This window comes from Arachis ipaensis, chromosome B9 (genome assembly GCF_059453495.1).
Source record: "Arachis ipaensis isolate K30076 ecotype BB chromosome B9, ASM5945349v1, whole genome shotgun sequence".
Taxonomy (NCBI): Eukaryota; Viridiplantae; Streptophyta; class Magnoliopsida; order Fabales; family Fabaceae; genus Arachis; species Arachis ipaensis.
Genome location: NC_142444.1, coordinates 121960058 through 121968424, shown reverse-complemented (window position 1 = coordinate 121968424; position 8367 = coordinate 121960058). Strand labels below are relative to the sequence as shown.

The 8367-nt window shown below is 36.6% G+C and overlaps 1 non-coding gene across 1 annotated transcript; it reads left to right on the top strand.

Moving 5' to 3' along the window:
* The first annotated feature begins 755 nt into the window (after window positions 1-755).
* On the top strand, window positions 756-864 carry LOC148546151 (small nucleolar RNA R71). The gene has a single exon (XR_015901724.1). It is a non-coding gene; the product is annotated as a small nucleolar RNA R71 (small nucleolar RNA).
* The last annotated feature ends 7503 nt before the right edge of the window (window positions 865-8367 follow it).

The following is an 8367-nucleotide window of genomic DNA, read 5'->3' as shown; positions in this document are numbered from 1 at the left end:
CTCTCTAGATTCGGCCTCTACCTCTATGGTGATGGCCTTGCACTCTTTTCTTGGGTTTACTTCAGTGTTACTAGAAAGAGTGTCAGGAGGAGTCTCAGTAATTCTCTTGCTCAGTTGACCAATCTGTACCTCCAAACTATGAGTGGTTTTAGAGAGGCTGGAGACTAGAATGGCTAAGTCAGAAAGGCTCTGCTTAGGAGTCTCTATATTCTCTTAAGAAGATGGGAATGGTAGCCTGTTGTTGAACCTATTCTGGTTCCTTCCACCTTGATTACTATTGAAGCCTTACTGACGCTTCTGTTGATCCTTCCATGAAAAGTTAGGATGATTCCTCCATGAAGGGTTGTAGGTGTTTCCATAGGGTTCTCCCATGTAATTCACCTCTTCCATGGTGGGTTGATCAGGATTATAAGCTCCTACTTCAGAAGAAGCTTCCTGAGTGCTGCCAGCTATAGCTTGCATTCCAGTCAAATACTGAGAAATCATATTAACCTGCTGGGTCAAGATCTTGTTCTAAGCCAATATGGTATTCAGAGTGTCAACTTCAAGAACTCCTTTCTTCTGAAGTACCCCATTACTTACAGAGTATCTTTCAGAAGTGTACATGAATTGGTTGTTTGCAACCATCTCAATGAGTTCTCTTGCTTCTGCAGGCATTTTCTTCAAGTGGAGTGATCCACTTGCAGAGCTGTCTAATGATATTTTGGACATGTCAGATAGACCATCATAGAAAATTCCTAGGATAGACCATTCTGAGAGCATGTCAGGAGGACACCTCCTGATCAGTTGCTTGTATCTTTCCCAAGCTTCATAGAAGGATTCACCTTCTCTTTGTCTGAAGGTTTGAACTTCCACTCTGATTTTACTCATCTTTTGAGGAGGAAAGAATTTATCCAAGAAAATATTGACCAGATTTTCCCAAGAGTCTAGGCTCTCTTTAGGTTAAGAATCCAACCATATCTTAGCTTTGTCTCTTACAGCAAAGGAAAAGAGCATAAGTTTGTAGACCTCAGAATTTACTCCATTGGTCTTAACAGTATCACAGATCTGTAGGAATTCAGCTAAGAACTGATGTGGATCTTCCAGTGGAAGCCCATGGAATTTGCAATTCTATTGCAGAAGAGAGACTATCTGAGACTTAAGCTCAAAGTTGTTAGCTCCAATGGCAGGTACAAAGATACTTCTGCCATAAAAGTCAGAGGTAGGCATGGTGAAGTCACCAAGAACCTTTCTTGCCTCTCCTTCATGTTCGGCCATGTCTTTAGCTTCTTGTTCGAAATTTTCTGAAAGGTTCCTTTCGGAGTATTGTGCTTTAATTTGTTGTGAGCTCCTCCTTAAAGTCCTTTCAGGTTCAAGATCAAGATTAAAGAGAGGTTCTTTACCCCTGTTCCTGGTCATAAATAAGAAAAGAAGAAACCAAGGACAGAGGAGTATGGGAACTTTATGTTCAAGAACAGAGAACTCCCTGTGAGATATGAAGAAAGAAGGGCAAGAAGAATGAAGATAGAAGAAGGAGAAGAAGAATTCGAATAAATAGATGAGAAGAATTCAAAAATTAGAAGTAAAAAGAGAAACAAGAATTAAAATATTTTATTTTATTTTATTTATTTATGTAATTCAAAAATAAAGGCTAATTAATTAAAAAGAATTGAAAATTTAATTATGAATTTCGAAAAAGAAGATAGAGAAATAGAGGAAGGATTTTCGAAAATTAAGAGAGAGAAGAATTAGTTAGGAAGTTTGAAAAAAGAAGAGAGAGAAGATAAGTAACTAATTAGAAAAGATTTGAAATTAAGATAAGATAGAGGATTAGAAAGGATTTGATTTTAAAAAGATTTGAAAAAGTCAACAAGATAAGATAAGAATTGAAAAGATTTAATTTTAAAATTTAAAAGAAGATAAGATAGAAAAGATAAGATAAGTTCGGTAAGATAAGATAAGATAGGGAAGTTAAGAGAAGATAAGTTTTAGATTAAAAAGATTTGAAAATTAAGATTTGAAATTTGAAAATTAAATTTCGAATTTTGAATTTTAAAAACAAGATAAGGTAAAGATTTGAAAAAGATTTGATTTTTGAAAAGGTTTGATTTTTAAAATTTGAAATTTGAAATTTTGAAATTGAATTTTAAAATTTGAATTTGAAATAAGATAAGATAAGATTTTTGAATTTTAAAGAAAGATAAAAAGATAAGATAAGATTTTGAAAAAGATATGATTTTTAAAAAGATTTGAATTTTGAAATTTGAAATTAAGATAAGATAAGATAATAATTTAAAATTAAAATTTGAAAAATTGCTTGTGATTTTCGAAAATTAATGCAAAGATAAGAAAAGATATTTTTATTTTTTTGATTTTTGAATTTAATGAAGAAAGAGAAAAACAACAAAAAGACACAAAACTTAAAATTTTTAGATCTAAGGCACCTACTATGCGAAAATTAAGAAGAAAAACACAAAGAGATACTAAACTTAAAAATTTTAAGATCAAAACGAAAAGAAAAACAAGAACACTTTGAAGATTAAGAAGAACACCAAGAACAAAACTCAAAGAATTCAAAGAAGACAAGAACATGCAAAAGACACCAAACTTAAAAATTTTGAAAACCAAAGACAAATTTTTCGAAAATTTTGAAAGAAAGCACACAAGAAGACACCAAACTTAAAGATTGACACAAGATTCAAACAAAAGAAACTATTTTTGAAAATTTTTAGAAAAAGAACTCAAGAATTTCGAAAAGACTCAACAAGAACACAAACAAAAGACTCAAACCAAAAACAAAGATTAAACAAAGAAAAGAAAAGGTTTTTGAAAAAAAATAAAATAAAAGACTCTAACAAAATTAAAGACAATACCTAATCTAAGGAACAAGATAATCTGTCAGTTGTCCAAACTCAAACAATCCCTGGCAATGGCACCAAAAACTTGGTGCACGAATCCCCACACTTCGTACAACTGTACCAGCAAGTGCACTGGGTCATCCAAGTAATACCTGAGCGAGTCAGGGTCGATCCCACGAGGATTGTGGTTTGAAGCAAGCTATGGTTATCTTGCAGATCTTAGTCAGGTGAATAAAAGAGTTGTTGGATTTGGTTAAAAGCATAAAAGGAATAAAAAATGGAATTACTAAGTTTGATTATAATCAATGATAAGAAGATGGTTAAGGCTAGGAGATGTTTTGTCCTTCTAGATTAACTCTGGTCTTACTGTCTTCTTCAATTCTAAATGATTTCTTCTATGGCAGGCTATATGTGATCAACGTCGTACGGTCACGGTCGCCAATCTCCTCCAAATCTGAACCCCAGGGTTAGTGTGGATCCATTCTGATTGAGGATGAAGCTCTTGTAGTTCATTCTCCTTGGTGATCCTACTCAAAACACCACAGACAAGGTTGAATCTTACGGATCAGAGAATGCTGCGCCTTTGGATTCTAGCCTCTACCACAGAGACCCTAATCTCCTCATACCTTGGCTGAACTGGTGTCTCGAGAAGTCCCCAACGAAGTCGTGGATTAGCCGTCTAAGAGATGTATAATCAAGCTGGTAGTTCAATGCTTTCTAGTTACGTATTCACATGAACCCAAGAAGAACATGGGTGGTTGTCAGGCACGCAGTCTTAGTATGAAGAACGAAGATGATTGTCACGGGTCATCCCGTTCATGAAGTTGAAGAACGAAGATACATCTTAGAATTAAATCAAACACGGATTGAAAATTTTATAAATTGGATAATGAATATTAGTTAGTGGAATATGCATTTAAATTGTGAATTTGGGCCGGAGGCCGTGAATCTAGGGCCGGAGGCCGGAAAGAGGTAAGGAAGGTAAGTGATGCGTGTATTGTGTGATGTCATATGAGATTGAATGGAACAATAATTGTTGTTGTTTGGTTACAATGGATTGTATGGATTATGTGGTTATGGGTTTTGAGGGAGGAATTGATGTCTTAGTTGATAATACACGTGGGTTGTATATGATGATATGGATTTATATGTATTGGGGGTTAATGGAATTGGTATTGTTGGAACTTGAGATGTGGAACGAAATATATGATATGGTATTTTGTTTGAAATTGAGTTATTTGATTGCGATTGGTAAAAAAGGTGGATTGGTGGATTGTGAATTTAATGAGAATGTTGAAAATATGAGTTGAGGAGGCTTGAGGTTGATTTTGGTAAGTTTTGGTTGGTTTTGAAAAGGTTTGAAATTGGTTTATGCTGAAAATTTAGTTTTTGTTGGTTTTTATGAAAGTTGTGATTTTGGTATACTTTGACGGAGCATAACTTGGTCTCTAAATCTCTGATTTATATCAAACTTGTTTAGAAATAAAATTGGATCTGAGATGTTTATGCCGTTCAAAGAACAGGTGGAAAATGATTTGAAATGAAAAAGTTATGCCCGTCGGAAGTTTGTGGTTTAAAAATGTAATCCTGCAACTTTTTTAACTTAGTAAAATTTTTATTAAAATGTACTCCGACGTGCACGCATGGTCGACGCACACGTGTCACTCACGATTTTTACTTTCTTATGCGTGCGCCTGGCCGATGTGTACGCGTCACTGTATTGATGCAGGTGCGTGGTATAAATTCCAGAGAGTTGTAATGGTAGCGTGCCGGTTTTGTGCAAGGAGCGCAAAACGCATCCATGCGTACGCGTGGCTGACGCGCACGCGTCACCCTACCTCTCTACTTCCCACGCGTGCGCATGGGTGACGCTTACGCGTTAACCACTTTTCTCCGCTTCCCACGCGTGCGTGTGGGCGACCCGCATGCGTGACCCCGTTTTCAGTAAAGATTGATTTTGGAGTTTTTAAAGCCGAAAGATCAGACTTCTAAGCCTACATTTTCATCGTTTTAGTCTTAAATCTTTATAGTATGCCTAGTAATAAAAAGAAGCTAGGACATGTGGTAACTTGTGGATGAAGTAATGTGAGAATCAATGATGAATGATGAGTAATGATGATTGTATGAGTTGTTGAGGATGATGGTGCAAGTGTTGTGTATGTTATGAGCCGGATGGCTGTGATAAGCATTGAATTATGGTTGAGTATTTATATGTATATGATTAATGATTAAATGATTATGATTGATTGAGGAAGCTTGAACATGTGGCGAGTATGCCGGAGATGCATATATGATTAATGAATGAATGTGGTAAATGAATAATGATGGAAAATATTGAATGTGAATATGCTTGTGTTTTCTCTATGGTTGTAAGGGTGACAGGGCACCGATACCCTCTAATGGTGACAGGGCACAGATACACTCTAATAGTGACAGGTCACAGATACCCTCTAATGGTGATAGGGTACGGATTTCTTCTAATGGTAATAAGGCGCAACAGAGAGACTGTACCAGGGTAGTAGCAAGGGTCGTGGTTCATCCCGCTTGCTCTGGGTCATTGTTTGAGAATTGGTAATAATGGAGAGTGATTATGAATGAATGTGTATTTTGTGATACCTGGGTAGTAGCAAGAATTGTGGTTCGTCCCACTTGCACCAGGTCAGAGATTGTGACGCCTGAGTAGTAGCAAAGGTGGTGGTTTGTCCTGCTTGCTCCAGATCAGAGATTGTGATGCCTGGGTAGTAGCAAGGGTTGTGGTTCGTCCCACTTGCACTAGGTCAGAGATTGTGACGCCTGGGTAGTTGCGGCAGTAGTAGTGATTCCACTCGCTCCAGGTTGAGCTTTTAAACACCCGCCTGGGTTGTAGCCACAGCAGTTGTTGTTCCACTGGCTCTGGGTTAAGCGGGTAGTAGTAAGGGGGTTGTAGCTCAAACCCACTTTCTCCGCATGGGTGTTTCTGTCCATGGTTAACTACCAGGACGTGTCGGGTTGGCTATATAACCGACAGATGATATTATCAACCATAGGGTAGGTATACATCATTTGCATATGTTTGACATGTTTGGGTTTGCCTATTTGTTTTGGATTGCTAAATTGTACGTATATACTATGCTACCTGATTAAATGCTACTTGCTTTACTTGTACTTTAATTGTGTATTACTTGTCTGTATTGCTTGTGTTTGCTAAATTGTACGTATATACTATGCTACCTGATTAAATGCTACTTGCTTTACTTGTACTTTAATTGTGTATTACTTGTCTGTATTGCTTGTGTTTGTACAACTGAGAGGTCCCTCATGCTGGTGTCAGGTTAACGCTGAGGGCTGTTCTTGTTGAGATGGAGTAATGATATGATTAATTAAAAATGACGATTATTGAATGAGGTAATTTGAGTTCCCTGGATTAACGTAGTGGAGTGATTTCACTGCTCCAGGTAAAAATGAGATAATTTGAGTTCCCTGGGTAGACGCAGTGGAGTGATTTCACTGTTCTAGGTAGAAAATGGGATAATCTGAGCTCCCTGGGTAGACACAGTGAAGTGATTTTACTTGCTCCAAGTGAGAATATGAAGTATTGATATAGAATTGTTGAGACAAAATAGCTGGTGATGGTTTTGTTTGTGATTCTGATTCTGATTTGCTGGAGAGTGAGAAAGATGGGAAGCATGAGGAAGAGGAATTAGATTTAGCATCTCCTTATGACAGTTGCCTATTTATGGATTAGCGAGAACATAGGATGAATATTTGGTGAAAGGAAGTTTATGATGCTTAGTGAGTTTTTATTACAATGCATTGTATTTATTTGGCACTTTTACCGTACTAGAAACCCATGGGTCGGGGGTTCTCATTCCGTATATATCTCTTATTTTTCAGATGTAGGTCCAGGTGCTCAATAGTGAGCTGTGGTTTGTTTGAAAGAAGGCGAAGACCTCTAAGATCTCTTATTTACTTTTGCTTAGATTCTCTTCGCTTTTGTTTTTAAAGAACTCATGCTATGTATCTGATCCTTTTGAAAACTTGCCTATAGTGGCCCTTGTGTATCATTTGGGAGAGACTAGGAGATATGGTTGTCAAACTGCTTTTATACTATACCCTAGCAGGCCTAAACTTCGCAGGTCGTGACTAGTGGCTATTTACTTATGTTATATATCTATATATTGTCCTTCTCTTATTCTCCTTAATGCCTTTTTCTGTATATCGCTTTCGACTTCACGCTTTATCTTTTAGTTGTTGATGCGTGAGTGATACGACTTCTCGATTTTATTTTTACTCTTTTCAGGCTTCTCGATTAATAATGCTTTCAATTTTACTTATAATTATGTATTAAAAATTCCCTTGAGAGTCGTACCACCTTATTATCATTGACTTATGACTCGAGCATAAGGATTTGAATATTAGGGTGTTAAATTATGGTATCAGAGCAGTTTGTCCTCGTGAGTCCGAGGGATGGAACTGTTTATGCTTAAATGCATACTCTGAGTCTGTGCGTGTGCTAGTTAGGGTATCTAACCGATACATCTAGCATGAAGTCTATGAGTGTACCTTTGGTAATTTGAAGCACTTAATTTGAGATATTGAGTCTGATCACCTCGATATCGCTTGGCTAATGTGGACAAGACCTGAATGGTGTCTCATGGACATGAATAAAATAATCGGGGAGGAATTCCCATGAACGAACCGGTGAGAGCACGCCGAGATAGGAATTTTAACAGTGGTATGAGTGATATATGTGATATTAATGTGTCAGTTTTAGATGGTTAAGTGAAATACTTCGAGGCAAATAGTTGATTGAATGATTTGTTTAATTAGGTTTGAATTTATAGGATCTTGAGGATTTAGAGTATAGGAGGCTTGTGAATAAGTTTTGCTATAGTTTGGATTTGAATTGGAATGAAAGTTTGTGAAATTGAACACTTGTGTAGGAATTGAGAAATGACTAATTATCAGGAAACTTATGTTATAGGTCTTGAATGATTATGATGTGAATTTGAATGACATTGGGTAGATGACGAATTGTTAAGTGTGGAGGTATGTAGAGTATAAATTGGGCTTGGACTTGGCTGAGTTTGATATTGGTTGGCATGTGCATGTAGTTATGATAAATGGGATTCATCGGATGCTTAGTATGTAAGGCTATGGCATTACGCTTAAGGAAGAATAAGTGGAGTAAGAGATTTTGAGATTTGTTAATTGAGGTCCTAGATAATGTGTTCATGAAAATTGAAGATTTTGAGGAAATTTTTAAGTTAAACATAGAGATACGCTAGGGACCTAAGTTACCATTGGATTCTTGTGGATGAAAATAAGAGTGACGCAGTGGAAACTTGCTGGAGCGTTAACATAGTATGGTAATAATAAGGAGTAGTAGGGTATGATTAGAAATGCTTTCTGATTTGAGTACTTAAAAGGTTAGTGAACTAATGCAGATAATGATTCTAGATAATTGGGATAAATTGTGGCTATGAGCTTTGATGGTTCTGAAATGGATGAGGAAATGATCGTTGATGCGTAATTGGATTTAGATGATGAG